Here is an 18,541-nt window from a genome sequence, read left to right on the forward strand (position 1 = left end):
TGGCCTTTGGACTAGAACTACACCACCAGCTATCCCAGGTTTCTAGCTTGCTGAATCACCCTAGGACTTGCCAGTCTCTTAGGACTTGCCAGCCTCCATAATCATGTGGGCCCATTCCTCGCTTCCTTATAATAAATCATTTGATAGCTAGATAGTGATAGAGACATATAGATATAGATACAGATGAAGATATACAAACTAAATGTTGGGAAAATTTTTTATTGTACTGATGTCATTACATGCATACCCACACACACATTCTGTTTCTCTGCAGTACACTGAGTAATATACGGTTACATCAGAAGATTGAAGATAACATGTCCATCCTAACATGAGGACCAGGAGATCAGCTCATGTTTCATATGGTATCCCAGTAATGGAAACAACGTGAAAAGAACAGTTATCTCCCAGAATGACATGATGACTTTGATAACACCTGCACATATTTATAAAATGCATTCTTGAAAAAAAATTATTATTTTGGGGTGGCCAAAAGTGAAGTCCATCTCATTAATTTGCAATTGTATTTTATATTTTCTCCTCACCAATGACTTACTTCCATGTGCTTCTAATCGTGGAATTGCACTTTAATAGAGCTATAGAATATAGTGTTAAAGAGATGACACATTTACCATTGTGCAGTAACAGAAAATCAATGGCCACTAGTCATAGAGGCTTTTTCAATTTCTATCACACATGGTATGCAGCTCTTGCTTCGGTGAATAATCCAATTGTAAACAGTGACTCACTGTTAACAACTCTAGGAAATAGGATTAGCAATTTCTAATTTCAAAGTAAACCTATTTCATTTTTGTCCTGCAAATAAAAACAATGTTTTCAGAGATTAAGCTTTTCAGCTTTTAGAGCTCCCCAGAAACAAAAATGCTGGAAACGAAATTTTATTGTACTAATGCCATTAATGGAAACCAATGAGTATATGTTCCTAATAGCTTTTTAACAGTATGGTACTCCTCCTCCTCCTACTACTACTAGATTGAATTTCAATGAGGGGAAACTTAAAACTTGAATGGAAAGAAAACTTAATTGTACCTCTGGAAACTAAAAATTTTAGACGTATCCCCTATCATTGTAATCAGGAGAAGAACTGAAAGTCCATATATGATTACAAAAATTTGTTTCCACATCAAAAGTTTGGTTGGTTTTGAAACACAGTTAAATTGGATCAATGATCTTGTAATTTCTGTGAAATATTTATGGTACCATTCTAAAGCCTATTTTTCCTACTTTATCTGTGAATTCCTTTAGTAAAACATTGCCTTTATAGAAAACTATACCTCCAGAGTTACAGACTCTTCTCAACTCTTAGTCCAAAGAACAGAAGATGTCTTTTGTCCTGCTTTTAGAACACAAAAGTGTCACTGTGTTAAGCCATTGGGTCTCTGTCCATAATACTCCTGTCTGGCTTTTTTAAAAATGCCTATGTTTGAACCCAATATACAGAGATTTCTCTAATTGGTCCAGACTAGAAACTGCTAATCTATGTTTTTTAAGCTCTCCAGATATTTATAGTATACAGCCATAGTGGGAAACATTGGCCTAGATTAAACAATGAAGGTTTACTCAGAAAGAAGCCCGAGGCTATGTAACTGGGATTTAGAACCACAATATTTATTGTTCAAGTTTGTAGCAAGAAAACTGTACTGAATCCAAAGGGCAAATAAGATCAATCAAAAGACAGAATAAAGTTAGTGGACAGGAAAGTCAATATTGCAAACTGAAGGAGTTTTGTGGAACAGTTTTTATGACTAGTGACCATTGGCAGAAAGCAGATTCAGGAGTTAACTTGAATAAGCCATTCCAGGCTGAAAAAACTAAGAATAAATATCTCCCTAGCTCCTTCTGTGGGAAACTTGACTACGTGTCCAGACAAGAAATTATATTATCTGGACATGAGAAGTTACCTTTTTTTTTTTCCCATTGAACTCATTAATAGTCAACAAACTTGTTCACATCATTCTGATATGAGTACATACTATCTAACATGAAATTAGAGAAAGTTTGTGTCATTTATAAGTTTATGGCACAGAGCAGATAAGAATCAGAGCCCCAGGTCCATGACTGGCCAGTCCCACTCACCTTTAAAATCCCACTCACCTTACAAATTTGTAAAGTACTTTTATGAACTCATTGGATTTGGAAGCCACTAGAATTAATTCATGTATTAATCATTTATTTTGTATTAGCTATATCTTATAGGCACTATGCAAGATGTTAGGCAGTCAGGAAAAGATATAGCCCCTGTCCTCAAAGATCTTACATTCTCATAAACTAAATAGAAAGTTATCCAACTATCAAAACTACTATATAATTAGTGATATGCTAGCAGGTAAGAACAAGGTGTGAGAAGGACAGCACAAAAGAATTCAATAGGTATGGTTGGGAGTGGACTGCTAAGGCCTATCAAAATGCTTTTGAGAGATTATATTTCTAGTGATTCCTGAAGCAAAGAAAGGAAGCATTAAGTGACTATAGTGCAAAGCCACAGAAAATTCAAAGATCATGCATTAAGGAATGGTCCAAAAAGGGGCTGCATGTAAAGAGTGACATAGGAAAGATAGAATAAGACATGGGTTTTTCTTAATACCCAAGACTGTTTAAATTATATCTTAAGAGTAATAAAGAACATTTGAAGATTTCACACAAGAGTGTGAACAATCAGATATTTAAGAATTAAAAGAAGCTAAATGAGAGACAGAAACATTAGTTATAAGACTATTGAAATAATACAGTTGATACTTAGCTAAACAAAGCTACGATGGCTAAGATAGAGTCTGAATATAGAGCGGACAAAGTTCATTGAAGAGGCAGTTAGAAATTGATGAGGTTTAGTGAAACAGTAGGAATGAGGAAAGCTGGAATAATATAAAATCACTCCCAACCAATTTTTAGCTTATGAAATCAAGTGAAACTGAAGTGCCATTTATTAAAGGGGATAAAATGAAACAATTGATTTAGGACAGAGAAATTATAAGTTCAGTCCTACACAGTTGAATTTGAGGTGCCACTGGGCAGTTAACGGGAGCAATCTTAGAACAGTTGGAGATATGCTATGATGCATAAGAGCAAGTTTGTGTTTGAGTCAGGTATTGTGAGTCATCAATTTGTATCTCCTTGTTATAGCCCTGGGTCTTCTCAGGAACATGATTCCAAGCTTTGCCTTCCTGATGCAGAAGAGACCACAGAACCAGTTGATGGTAATAATGAGGTGATGGAAAAGGTGGTAAAATCTGCACCTTTGTCACCCAGTATATTTTTTGAGAAGGCAGTGGGCTTCAGATGAAGCCATGGAAAACAAAGAAATAGAGAGTACAGTGAGGATACAGGTCCAAAAAGTAAGATAAGAAACAGAATTCAAAAACTAAAAAAAAAAAAAAAGAGGCCAAGAGAGAAATGCAATTTAATGTGAAGAAAATGAAATAGTCAACTATACTATCAAATACTACTCAGAAATTAATTATATACGAACCATAGGGGTACCTTGGTTGCCCAGTCAGTTAAGAATTTGATTCGATTTCAGCTCAGGTCATGATCTCAAGGTTCAACAGTTCGAGCCTTGCATTGGGTTCTGCACTGACAGTGTGGAGCCTGCTTGGGATTCCTCTCTTTCTCCTTCTCTTTCTGCCACTCCCCTGCTCTCTAAATACATAAATACATAAACTTAAAACACAGAACCATAAATTACTCAATCTTACAATTAGAGGTTTGGGGCAATATTGGCAAAAGCAGTTTCAGTAGTTTCCAAGGATGGGATTCTAAACACAGTGAGTTACATGTACATGGCATGAACAGGAGGTGAGAGATAGTCTTTGAATAAACTTGACTGTTAATGGACAGAATTGTATGGTGTGATGCCTAGTAAAATATATAAGATTGAAGTGAGTTCTGGGTTTATTAACAGTTTTAGGTTGGAGAGATGGAAATTTGTTGAAAGGAGTGGCATAGAAGTCTTCCAGTTATGAGATTCAGCCATGATATTTGATGGACTGAAGTCCCTAAGGAAATGGGAATGATGGGATCCATAGCAAAGTATGAGGGATTTTTTTTTAACAGAAAGAATGATCGCTTCCTGTGAGAAGAGAAGGAAAAGGCAGAGTGGATACAGTTAGGTTGAGAAATGAGAAAAATCCTCCTAGTTTAGTCTGTTTTCTCTATGAATTCTAACGCACAGTCAACTTCTGTGAGTCAAAGGATAGGAGTAGGGAATCTGAGAAGAGTTATGGGAGTCTAGAATAATAATGCATACAAGAGAGACTGATGAAAAGCTTAAAGGATTTCAAGGAAGATTTAAGTACCTGCCTGAAGCTAGAAACTATAAATCTGTTCTCTCCCTTCCTTCCATAGTTATATGATTCCCTTTAGCAGTGGCCGTTTGCCTGAACGTAGTCAGAGATAATCCAGGTTGACGACTAGGCTTCAAAGTACAGGTATTGAGAAAGACACGGAAACAAAGCTGTTGAGGTTATTGGAGAGAGGGAGATGAAAACGTGGTTCACAGTTTCAAGATTAAATGCAGAAGAAAACGAAGCTAAGATAGAGAACCAGAACATCGAAAAATCAAGGATCGAACAGTTTCTTTGAAGTTAATGTACAGGTAGAGTGAAAAAAAAGGAGTTGAAATTTGGAAAAGAATAGTCAGTAAGTAGACAGTTGCAGCTTACTATCGCATAATACAGCAATTATTTTATTTTGTACCATTAACTTCCACAATCATCCCTGGCACACAATAAATGTTTGTGGAATTAAACTTATTCTGAGATTGATAGAAAAAATATTTCCTTAATTGAGAGATAAACCACATAGTACTCTACACTATAAAATACTTCTCTCACACAGGCAGAGCATAAAGGTCTTATATTCAGGCTAGTAAACCACTCAAAAGCAATACCGAGCACTAAGCTTCCAATTTCAACCTAAAATTCAGAGGATCTGATTCAAATACCATGTTTTGGCCAGTATGATTTAATTTTAAACTAGATGAGTCATCCTGTCCATGAGGTATTTTAAGCATAGTTTGCATTGCATGAAGAGACACCCTACCTAAAGCCTAAAACTGAGGAAACATAGCAAATTATACACAATCTTTGTGGTTGACTTTTTTCCCCACAGAAAAGTAGATTAGTTACCAGAATTTGACTTCACTCAGCTGAAGAAATTGATCCTAGAGATGCATATGTTGACAATCACTTGTAATAATATCACTTTTCTCATTTTCGAGGAAAAAAAGTCCTTAGAGATCCTTAATCCAAGTACTTCATTGTGCAGCATGAAGACGAAGTCCTAAAAAAGGTTAAACAATGTTTCCAAGGTCATACAGAAATTAGGCGGCTGCACTGTAACAGGACCAAACTCTTCCACGGCAGTGAAAATCACTGGAATATTTAAGAAGCTCTCTAGCTTATTTATATAAGTATGTATATCAGGGAAATTGAGTGAAACGGGCATGATTTCAATAGAAGCGATTGCTTTCCATCTACCTCTTACGAGAGCACTGTGGGCTAAAATCTTGCTCATGCATTCTCTTTTTTTTGTTGCAAATGAGCAATAGAAAGGTTCAAATAGGTGATAACCACCCCCAGCACACACACACACACACACACACACACACACACACACACACACAGAGGAACAGACAAGAATAATAGAGAGGAAGAAGATCTATGAAAACATAATTCACAAACTGAAGTTTCTCTCCCCAGGTAATTAGAAATAGGCTATATTTGCCTATCTTTTTTTTTTGTAATCCCTGATGTGTTTGACTAAAATGATAATTAGCTATATTTTCCACTTTGGTTGAGACATATTGTATATCATGTATAGTGTGGTTCTGGTCTCAAGAGGGAAATGGATCATCAGGAGAGTATTTTTCAAAGTCTCCTCTCTGTAAAGATTTACTGAGTTGTCTCTAATGTACACTGACAGCTTCTGCATTAAAATTAGAGGAAAGTAGACATCGATATTGTCAAGCTAAAAAAAAAAAAAAAAAAAAAAAAAACCTCTCCCCTTTCATTTTCATTCTACTAAAATAAATCAGGTCCATATCTTTTAATATTTTATTAGAATTGTTCATTTCTGAAGGTCAAGAGCAAAATGACTTTTCAAAGTTTAAAAAAGATTTAAAAAAGGTGGCAGTTAATTGATAGTCTCCAGACACCAACAACAGTCTGGACCAGAAGCTGAAAATCTGTATTAATTTCCTTGCTCAAAGTTACTAGTGTTACTTAACAACGTAACTGAACTTTGGTGCGCCCTGTATGAATTTGTTTAAAGTAACAGAAACCCATCCTAGATAACTTAAATAAAAAGAAAGTGATTAGAAGAATATCAGGGCATTACCAAGTAGGTGGAATTGTGGACACCCAGGTTTCAAATCAGAGCAAGAACCCAGACGAGAACTACTTTTCCGGAAGGAAAAGAAAACAACAACAACAACAACAAAACTGATGGAATGAGTTCTAGCTATTTATTTTGCCCTGTTTGATTCTACTCAAGATTTATAACCCTAAAACAGAGACTCTATTTGCCTAAACTTGGGGTTCACAGGTACACCCTTGATTACACAGGAGTATTGAGATGGGGAGGACCTGCCGGCTTCAGTAAGCCAATATGGCTAACTCCCCATGCTACATACAATGGGAGAGAGAGTTTTTCAAAAGAAAATCAGGGTATTGCTAAGAAATGGAAATTCATGCTGGGCAGTCAGCATTTTAAAGAATATCCACTTCAAGCCAAAAATCTTAGTGTTGATTTTGAAGGAAATAATAATAATAATAATAATAATAATAATAACAGCAGCTACACTTAATGCAAATATTCCTGTTAACATATATTACAATGTATATGCTATACAAAGTCCCCAAAATCAAAGCAGCAGAGGGTACACTGGAAATCTGGGACACGTGCCCTTCTCAAGTGATAGTGTTTATAAAAATCTTTTGCTTACCAGCAGCAGTCTGAATTCCTGAAGTGGCCAATAATTTATTTTTCCTTTCTAGAGCCACAGATCAGGCTTCACATTTATAGGTCTGGTAAGTCACTATAAGTCTAACATGGAGGTAGCAGTTAGTCCAGCCCAAAGGAAAAGAAGTAGAATCACTTCAGAAATGACTTAATCTATGCTTCAAACTAGCATATCCATCCTGAAAATCATTCCTGACTACATGAGCACCGAGAGATATTTGCATTGGAGAGTTCTGATCTGACAACCGCAGACATTAACCCTTAATAACATGTAATGCTGCAGTAATTTCACCTATTTGCAATTCATAAGCACAATCTGTTTGGAGCAAAAATAAACTACCAAAAGCAGATTCAAATGGTTTCAGTTTAAGGTGATGACTAATAAAATAATGCTTAACGCTGGGCAGAACTCTAAATCCCACCTCAGTGGTTCTGACAACTTTTCTATTTCCTGAATTAATAATTAATATAGGAACCTCTTCTATAATACGAACGTTTTCTTTTATGTGTATCGTGTGCTGCTCGAGAAATACATTCTTAGATGAGATAGTGAAAATCAATGAACAAGTTGGAATAATTCCAAAAATTTTGAAATAATTTCATGAACCAAAATGGTATTTTAGCACAATTTTAAAGGATGTTACATAGAGTTATAAGACATATGTCTTAGAAGGTAATCGAGAAACATTTTAGTCTAAATGCTTTATTTTGTGAAATTTCCAATGCCCTAATAGCACATGCTGCATAATTAAAATCAAAGACAAGTCACTGAATATAGAACACAGGATTGAGTATGGAAAAATATCCAACATGCTCCTGAATATAAGCAATATATGGTTCAAAAAAATGATATGAAAGCTGATACATTGTCTACCTCTGACATTTACCTTTGTGGTCAGAAAAAAAATTGTCATAGCTCATGCCCTTTTTTCCAGAGTCACTAATTTTCAAATTTCTAATGGAAAACATACTACTGTGTATTGCGTCTCAAATAACTTATTGACAGTCTTCTTCTTCCTTCTTCAGTATTACCAAAGGCATTCATGGAGAGCAAACAAGCATCTCAGAACTGGAATATATCAAATAACTTCCCAAAGAACTATGGCAATACATTCTCACAAATTGGGAGTGCAGAGAGGAAGAGAGGTTTTCATAAAATATTATCTTAAAAATAGAGCAAATCTATTTATATAGAGCAAATCATATGTTTAATGTATTTTGTGAGCAAAACATGCACACACAGAGGATCAGACTTTTAGAATTAGATAAAACTGTACAGATAAATTAGACTGCTGTTTCATAATTGCAGTAAGGTTATTTTGATAGGGTGATATTAATTTTTAAGGGCATATTATTTATGCATCAACTTAAGTATAATTAGAACTCCAAATGCCATATTTCCCTGATAGTTGCATTAAGAAGAAGCTAAAGGTTTGTTGTTTGGTTAGGGTTTGGTTTTGGTTCTTTTTTTTTTTTTTTCAAAAGGCTATTTTAGAATGTTAACAATTTTGAGATATAGGTAAAGGTAAATGTGTATTCACTATACAACTCTCAGAATTTTTCTATGTACTAGAAGACTGTTATAATATTAGTTATTTCACGCCTCTAGGCACTTTGCATACAATTGAGCTTCTCTATCTTCTCTACCTATCTGATTCCAATCATCTTTAAGCTCAAATATCATTTTCTCAGTCAGGTGACCTGTCCACACAGAGTTAGAGACCCACCCAACTGCAAGTGCGCTATGTGCTGTCCCCAGAAAATGATATTTGTTGTATTCTTTAACACCTAATTTGTTGTCAACGCCATCTCTTACACTTCCAAGGGACATGCAGACATGCAATAAAATCACATGGAGAAAAATTTTAAGGTACTGATATAATTCTGCACTCAGACTTGGTGAGGAATAAGCAACCGCATTTTTTTTAAAAGTTTTCAGTTGAGTCTAATGTTCATCTATTGTCAAGAGTAACTGCACTCGCCTGTAAACTCTTCAATGTTAAAGAGCTTTTATTACTCATTTACTTATAGCTTATTGATTCAAGTACAGCACATGGTGGGCACAGAGCCCATATCTCAACGTTTAGGGATTCATATAATATAGTAGTAAATAGCAAATCAGTAATGATGATGCAGATAGCAATATGTGGAGAAGTATAGATTGAGCTGGAAGCAAGCCTGCATAGACCTGACCTTTAAACGAAGCTTAGCTGAAAAGACAAGAAGAGTAGGAGGATCATTAGTTCTGGCAGCACAAACTGCTTCTTGTATTTAGGCATAAATCTGTAATATTAAAGAAAAAATATTTCCTGCCATGGGAATCAGAGCTCCTGGTTAAGTGGTCCCTGTAAGAGTGAAAGCTTCTACGCTCCGGTCTCTGGCCACCACTCAGCCCAATGTGAATGCAGAGGACCTCCTGAAAGTGAAGAAATTCTCAGAGGACTTTGGACAGGAGAGTTAAAAATTTCTTCACTCGGTGATGGTGAAGGTGGGAGGAATTGATTGGGGTAAAAAAAATCCATGGCACCCCCCACGTCAGCAGCCAGACAGGGCCCCGGGGCTCATCTTCACATCACTCTGGCGTCCCCTCTGCTGTCTGGCCACCAGCCGGGGAGTGGGAAGGAAGGGCCTCCGGGGCCGCAGAGACAGAAGCACATTTGGCACTGGGTGGAATACTGGTTCTTCCTACTTCTTCCTACTGGTTCTCCTCCTCTTCTGGATGCTCATCAATTCCTTGTCCTGCCCTCCATGTTTTGTTTTGTTTTTTGAACTCTTCTTTGTTCCCCTAAATTAATGCTGCTTGGATTTTTGTCTTCTTTATAAAAAAGTTAAAATCTCCCAGAAGCGTCAAGGAGTAGGAGCAGCCCACACTGTGGGGTTGGTGCAGACCATCAGAATGGCTTGCCAGCTCCCTCCGCCCTTTCCTTCTAACCTAAGTTTTACTCCTTGTGCACACAATGGCGAATGCCCTGGGTCTGTGCACACAATGGCGAATGCCCTGGTCCGCCAGCCCAAGTCCTGCCTGTAAAGGCTGAGAGTAAAGCCAAGCCATTCCCAACCCCTACGTCAGCATCCTGGGCCCTGTGTCCTCCCTGCAGGAGGAGAGGATGGTTTTTGTGAGCACAAAGCTATGTAGATCAGAATGAGTGAGGGCAGTCAGGTAGGGTTTCACTGCTGCCTTCTCTTCCCTCTGAATGTGAGAACGAACCCAGCCACTGCCCCTGGCACCCCGCCCTGGAAATGGGCTAATAAATCCTTTTCCCCCTTGAAAAAAAAAAAAAAAAAGAGTGAAAGCTTCTAACACTCCAAAAAACTGTAAACTTTCTATTAATAAAGAACTTAGTTGCATTCAGATATTTTCAGGAGGTTATGAGAATATGTTCATGCAATTTTATTACAGGTTATTTTTTTTTTTTCTTTCCTAAATATAATCTATTGTCAGGTTAGCTAACATACAGTGTGCACAGTGCGCTCTTGGCTTCAGGAGTAGATTCCCGTGATTCATCGTGTACATACAATACCCAGTGCTCATCCCAACAAGTGCCCTCCTCAGTGTCCATCACCCCCTCCTCCCTCCCATCAACCCTCAGTTTGTTCTCATCATCAGGGAAATATAAATCAGGTCATTTTTTTTAATGAAGTCCCATGTCTCTTTCTTCAGTAAAACCATATAATTCTGTCTTTAAAATAGTTTCCATTTTGAGTTGCCATGCTCAAAGTGAGCATTCTGAATACTATAAAGAGATGCCTTATTTCACATAATTTCACATAATTCAGATAAATATATCAGGCATGCAGGAAGCATTTGGTTTACTGAGGAATGAGTCACTATCTGCGCTAAAATATGTGTCCTTGTATCAAGGAAAGGCCATTCCTGATGAATGAAGCATGACTGAGGGCCTCACCATCACCGCCTCCTGCAGAACTTTTCCCTCCCTTTCAACCCCCATTATGCATACATAAAACTATTGTTTCTCTCCTAATATTCCCTTCTTTTTCTGGGTAAGTAATTGTGAGATTTTTATTAGATAATAAAATCCTAAGTGTTCTGAGTTAATTTCAATATATAATACTAATAACATTAATTCATTGGTGAAAAATTAGCACTGTAAAGGCATTGATATTGTTATAATATCTCTGTATCCTCAGTTTCTCAAACAATATCTGGTGGACAACAGGCACATGACAAACATTTGTCAAGTAAATCAATGAATTAGTGATACTACACCCACTCTTTCATACAGTACATAGAGTGAGGTAAAGCAAATGTAAGTTAGTGTTCCTGTGTTATAAAATACATTTCTTTTTACACTCAAAAACCTAGACTTAAGAAAATCCAGAGTAGCATATCTTCAGGCTCAAAAATTTACAGTCAACCACAGTGCTAAGATTTGGGACTATTAGTCGACACTCTTCCTCTCCTTGTAAAGCCTGAATTCAAGAGCTCTTGAAAATCACCCAGAGTAGATTGAAAGAGGATGCAGAGGGGTGTGAAGTTTCTATCCAGTCAGCCATAATAAAGAAAATCACAATACCATCCAGAAAGGGAAATAGTACATTTTAGCAGGTAGAAGAAAACGCATTCTCTTCTACTATTGATAGGTGTATAAAATTTGGGATCCAGTTTCCTATCATCAAAGACCCAGAAACCTGAAAATGTGTTTCCAAATTATTCATAACATAAAAAAAAAACCTAGTGATGGATATCATAGAACCTCAAATCTGGTGCTTTTTAAATTTTTTGCCAGGTACAAAATCATTAGCAGAGAAATATACCGTGACTAGCATGTCATACAGAGGTCTCCATGCCTTTAATGTTGCTATTAATAGCTACGGAAATTCAGAGCTTCTCACTTATTCTCTCATTGTTTGCACCTGATGTCAACTTAGTCAGAATGATTTGTTTAAAATATGAAATTCAGAAGGCATCTCAAGAAGTAATGTGGAATGTATAAACCTGGCCTGCCTAATTTCAAGTGAAATACAAGAGAGAAATGCATATTAATGTAAAATGACTATAAATCAAAAGCTATTTCATTTTCTAGGGTAGTATAAAAGCCAAACCTGTTTGAAACCATAATTCAGCTGTCATAATCTCTTAGATATACCACTGACCTTCCTTGGAAGTTTCTGTCACATAGAAGTGAATGGATCAGGAGGAGCAACATTAAATCACATGGCATTACGGAGAGCCAGGCACTTGAAAGTAATTTAGCTCACTTGAGCAAGTCCTTTAACCACAAGTCACACTTTCCTAGATAGAGATTCCTTTTGCTGTACATGCACATACACTGACATAAAACACATTCACTGTGTAGACTATACAAAGAGATTCATTGTGTATTCCATGTCTGTGCTTACGGATTTTTTTTCCATCAATATTGAACTCGGGTGCTCCTGTGTTTTCAAGAAACAGCTAAAAGATTTTGTGTTGTAACTCCTGAAGCCACTTGTCTGATTAACTTAAGGATGTAGATTTTCTCTGGGTATTTTACATTTATTATTAATAAACAGCCAGTATCTAACATGATTACTTGGCTGCCTACCTCTCCAAAATGAATCATTCTATTAAAACTGTGACTTTCAACGTTAAGCCTGAGGTAGGAAACGGGTTTGAATTTAGAATCATGCTATTCACCAATGCCAAGGATTGTTGTTAGGGATTTTAAAAAAACTTTTGGGGAGGAGGGTTTAAGAAAAATCTGCCTTTGCTGATGGCTCGGAGCCTGGAGCCTGTTTCCGATTCTGTGTCTCCCTCTCTCTCTGCCCCTCCCCCGTTCATGCTCTGTCTCTCTCTGTCCCAAAAAATAAATTTAAAAAGTTGAAAAAAAAAATTAAAAAAAAAAAAAAGAAAAATCTGCCTTTGGAACTTATGGGGGCTTTTAAACTGGAAGAAAATGGATGATGTTTATTTGACGCCATGTGCAATTGTTACTAGATTTTCATTGGAGTGCTGCTGTTTTTTCCATGGACAATGATTATTTTACCATTACCTCTTCCCCCAAAGATAGAAGATTAACAAGATTATTCTTGTTAATTTAAAAGCTTTTTAACAATTTCAGAATTTCTTTTTTTTTAATGATTATATAATTTTGAGAGAGAGAAAAAGAGAGCATGAATGAAGGAGGTTACAGAGAGAGATAGAGAGGGAGACACAGAATCCGAAGTAGGCTCCAGGCTCTGGGCTATCAGCACAGAGCCTGACACAGGGCTCGAACTCACAACCAATGAGATCATAACTTGATCTGAAGTTGGATGCTGAACTGACTGAGCCACCCAGGTGCCCCCACAATTTCAGAAGTTCTTGTGATTGTGGATGAAAGAGGGTAAGGTGTGGAATACAGACAGACCTCTGCTCAGAGCTTCAAGCAACTATCTCAGAACTGTACTACAAATGGGTTGATCCATGTTTCACCCTCAAACCTTTCACTTAATGAATATCTGATGATCTCCAAGAGTTTGTTGTTTTGTTTTGTTTCATTTTTTGTCTTTTTTTTGAGATAAGGAGAAAACTATTCATTTCACAGTTGAGGAATAATTGATTCCCAAAGGCTTGCTCTATCCACAAGGAAAAAAACACTTTAAGAATCATTTCTGTTATCTAATACAAAGACTAAGAATATAAAGTCCTTGGTTCCATTTAAAACTCTACTGATAAACTTTTGGGTAAATTACTCTGTACCTAAAATTTGTATTTAAAGACTTCCAAACTAGGGCATTAAAAGCTAAAAATGAATATCCTGCATATAGCAAACACTGAGCTTTAAAAAAATGTATTAAAGCATGATTTCAAATTACTTGTGTAATTAATAAATGATCAGTAAATACTTGTTTAGCTGCATTTTTGTGGATGCGGGAGGCTTTGAAATATAATGAATAGTATTTTTAAAAAATAATGCATAGTCCCTGACTTCACAAATTTTACAATTTATATGGCAAAGCCAAGTTTTCAGTGGTTTCATTCTTATTTCCAGAATCATTTATAGATTGACTGCAAACAATTTTATAACAACCTATAGCCAGCCATCTCTTATACTTGGTGAACACAAACTTACCACAAGGGGCTGGATGACTTCTAAGGAATCTCAGCATAACTTGGCATAATTTCTTGAGACAGATGATATTAGGCAGATAGTTCCCTTTTTCACATCTCTATCCCTCAAACTCTTTTAAGCTCTTACATAGAAACTGTATTGGTTAACTAAAAGCTATAAGAAAACTATTACTCTAATTGTAATATAAAACCTGGAAATATTTCTTATCACTAAAGTCAGTCAATGTATCCCCCAACTCATGAATCTATCTTGAGTCTCCTGAGACCACTGTGGTGTACCTTATTGCCAGGAATGAAAATAACACACTAGTGATGCCTGGCCCCCATCAGTTCCTCAGCCACATTACATTTCCAGCTATGTTTATAAGCATCAACACTTTTTCATCTGAGGACTCCTTTCATATTTACTGTAAAAACAAAGCATATATATATATATATATATATACACATATATATACACATAAACAAAGCATATATATATATATATACACATATATATACACATATATATGTATATATGTGTATAAAATCATTCCCAAAGCAACTACTACAAAGAGACACCATTAAATTCTACCTTCTAGAACTCATTCATGAAATTTGGCTCTGTATCTGACTAGTGGGTAGAATTTTGAATTCCCTATTATTACAATCGGTGGCAAATTAGAAACTAACTCCACCTAAAAAGAGGGGGGGGAAGCAAATATCTGTCTGATGTCTTAAACTTTTTCTCCTGAGAAAAATCATTTAGGTGTGGGTCATTTAAAAAATGTAAAAAGGAATAATTAGAAAGAAAATGGGAGGTGTTAGTAAAATACTTAGGTGAATATAACATTTTCCAAGAGCATTTTTTTTTCCCAAGAGCATTTATATAAGACTGGAAGGAGTGCCAGATAAGTAGCCTTTGTTTTTGGCAACTTCTTCATTATCAATCACCAAATCTTATAAAGTCCCTATGTATCTAAGTAACCTAAGCCATGAGATAGAACATGATACATAAGATATAATAGGAAATATAAGAATTTGTACATCTCAATGAAGGGATTATATTCCCTGTGAAGAAGAGACTGATAGAGTGTGGGAAAGGTGCCTTCACAGAGGAGTCTTACGGTCTTGATGAAGAAAGGAAATTTCTATCAGGTTTAACAGTAGCTGCAAAGAAGAATGCTACTTGATTGGATATTCTCTTTAACCAAAAGCTGAACCACAGGACAGACATCTCACTCACTCTCATTATTTCAAAGGCCATCTATATTTTGAGGTTCAAAGTTCTATTTTTACACCAATTCATCATCTGAGCTTCATAAAATATCTAATAAGGTCTACTAGACATCCCCAAAAGAATATCAAAAGGCGACTCACACACAGAGGCTCTAAAGACTGAACGTTATTTATTTTACTATTGACCCATTCTTACTCATTTAGGCAGTCAATCAGTCACCCAACCATTTATCCAATATTTATTCAGTAGCCACGATGTGTTTGGCATTGTTCTAGAAGTCAGGGATACAACAGAGAACAAAACTCTCACAAATACTTTCTCGCAAGGAGTTTACATGGTAGTGGCAATGTAAAAAGTCAGAAAAAATAAAATATAACACGTATTTTTAAGTTCTAAAAACAAATAGAGCAGGAAATGGGAGGGATTTGTAGATAAGGGAGCTGCCTCATAGAATGTGATCCTCCTTCTGTGTTTTATTATCTCAGAGAATGTCACTAACACACATTCAACTGCCAATCCAAAGACAAAGGTTGATTCGTGAAGTTAGTAATTATGCTATGTCCATAATAACCCTCCAATTCATTCAATTATTTTCTTTCCAGTGCTATCACATGAGGTCAACCTGACATTGTCTCTTACCAAAATAATTACAACAGATCTCTATAAGGTCTCCCTAGCTGTTGTACAGCTACAATCCATTTTTCAAATCGTAGCCAGAGAGCTATTACTAACGTATAATCTTTACAGCCGCTTGGTTTCCACATTGATAAAATCCAAAAGAGCTTTTCCCGTCTTGCCCCTTCTCCATCACCATCCCTTTCTATTTCACATTGTACTCTCAAGCCATGGATTGAATTACTGAATCCTTTGACTCCTTCATACTTTTCACTTGTTTCTACATGTGCCATTTCCTTTCTCTGGAAAGGAATATTTCTTTCTCTCCCTTCTTCGGCCTCTCCCTCCCTCTTTTATTTTCAACCAGATAGATTCAACTAACTTCTCAGTTTAGACATCACCTTTTGCAGGAAGTTACCACTGAGACCCCCCTGGAACCAATTCTTAGGACCTCCCATAGCACACTGTGCATATACATATCAGAAACCTTACAACATTATATTGAAAACCAATCACTTATGTGGCAGTATGACACTGTGAATGTAACTTGTATTTTCTTCTCCCTCTCTTCTGTTCAAATAGGGAATTGGTGCTGTAAATGTTGCCTTATGGAGAGGTGCATCAGAAAAAATAGTCCATAAATCTTTCTGCTTCCAAAGGATGGAGAGGATTTTTAGACATAGGCAAAATGACGAGGTTTACAACATGAAAGAAAGCCAATTTCCTTGCTTTTAGAAAGAATGTATGAGAACAGCAGTCTGTGGGTCCAGGAGCAATGGGAACCTGGGCTTGACTCCCAGAGCTGAGACCAGTGGGGAGAATGACTGTGTGGTGCATCAGTGCAGATGGACCCAACAGCAGTTTATAAGAAAAGATGTCCCAGCCTCCAAAGTCACATGTGAGAAGTAGATTGTCACTAGACATGAAGCAGCTGTGTGAACCAGGGTGGGTACCACAGTGATATTCTGGAGCACTGGGGACTGATTCCATACCTTTGCAGCATGTGAGAGTTCATGTTCTTGGCATAATTGAGGGGGAGAGATCCTCAAAAAAATGAAGGGTAAGTATAGGAGACATGCTTAGCTCCCAGTTAATATCTATCTGCTCTTCCACCTTATTAAGAACTACCGGGGCGCCTGGGTGGCTTGGTCGGTTGAGTGTCTGACTTCGGCTCAGGTCATGATCTCACAGTCCGTGAGTTCAAGCCCCGCGTCGGGCTCTGTGCTGACAGCTCAGAGCCTGGAGCCTGTTTCAGATTCTGTGTCTCCCTCTCTCTCTGCCTCTCCCCTGTTCATGCTCTGTCTCTCTCTGTCTCAAAAATAAATAAACGTTAAAAAAAAAAATTAAAAAAAAAAAAAAAGAACCACCAATTTTCTTCAGAGTATCAATATACCTAACAGTAACAACAACAACAACAAAAAAAACAAACAAACTGTGATTTCCAGCCTTCCTCATAACTAAGAGTGGTAAATAAGATGTAAGCCTAAGGCCTTACAGGAACATCCTGGAAAGCGCTGGAAAATGTGCCAACTTAGTTGACATACATACTTTGCCCTTGGCTATTCCTCAAATTCATGCCTTAAAGTTAAATCATGACATTGAAGACTGTCTTTGTCACTGTATTATCCCCAACTAAGTGCATATTGCATAGTAATCATTCAAAGAGCTAAGACAAAGAAAAGTGTAACTTTTCTTTCAAAGAAACTATCATTCAAAGAGCTAAGACAAAGAAAAGTGTTACTTTCTGTAGATGTAAATGATCATTACATTTGAGCTCTGGATTTCCCAAAGCACCCAAAATAAAAAGGTAGCATTTAGGTCACATGTTCCTAAAGAGCGAGGACCTACCTATTATCTGTATTAGGTACATTGGGTACACAGAGCCTGATGTCATTTTTTAAATTACCTCTAAAGCATTAAAAAACAATAAGTGAGAATTTTGAAAAAGTATTCTGAATCATCTTTTATTCTAATAGCATGGGGACTTTCCCTTAGCTCTCAGTGTAATGAGCCCCTAAAATTGTCTGCCCATGCCAGTATAAACCAGGACAGGTTAGTTTATGCAAGAGTAGTAACCAGCCTTTAAGTCTCACGGATTTATCACTAAAAAAAAAAAAAAAAAAAAAAAAAAAAAAAAAAAAACCTTTTTCCTAGTTCATGCCAGGTCTACAGCCAGCCCAGGTGGTCTTCCAGAGCTGCTCTTCCTCCTAAGGTTGGCTCAGTATCCCAGGCTGCTTTAATCTTTGGCACATTCATGTCAACACATGCCTCCATGGTCACAATGGCAGGAAAACAGAGTTCTGAAAAATATCGTATCGACCATCAAATGTTCTGACAGACAGTGACACATAGATATCGCTGCTACCACAATGCATTCTAGAACTAGTCACATAGGTCTGCTTAGTCATAGGGATGTGAAGAAAGATACTCCTCCTATGTTTCCAAAAGAAGAGAAATGAACATTAATGATCATGCCAAATCTCCACCATACATAAGCAGTTTTTAGAAGAAACATTCTCATATCCCTAAAGACAAAGGTCCTGAAACATTTTGGATTTAAAATCTCTCTATACTTTAAAAACATATGGAGGGTGCTAAGGGGTTTTGTGGATGTTTATTTTATCTACAAGTATTTATCATATCTGAAATTAAAGCTAAGAAATTTAAAAAATATT

General features: G+C 36.7%; 1 pseudogene; it reads left to right on the top strand.

The window, feature by feature from the left end:
• Positions 1-3,073: 3,073 nt before the first annotated feature.
• LOC132680382 (surfeit locus protein 2-like) overlaps positions 3,074-18,541 on the top strand; it is an 80,313-nt pseudogene continuing 64,845 nt past the window's right edge.

This window comes from Panthera onca, chromosome A1, assembly GCF_046562875.1.
Source record: "Panthera onca isolate mPanOnc1 chromosome A1, mPanOnc1 haplotype 2, whole genome shotgun sequence".
Lineage (NCBI taxonomy): Eukaryota > Metazoa > Chordata > Mammalia > Carnivora > Felidae > Panthera > Panthera onca.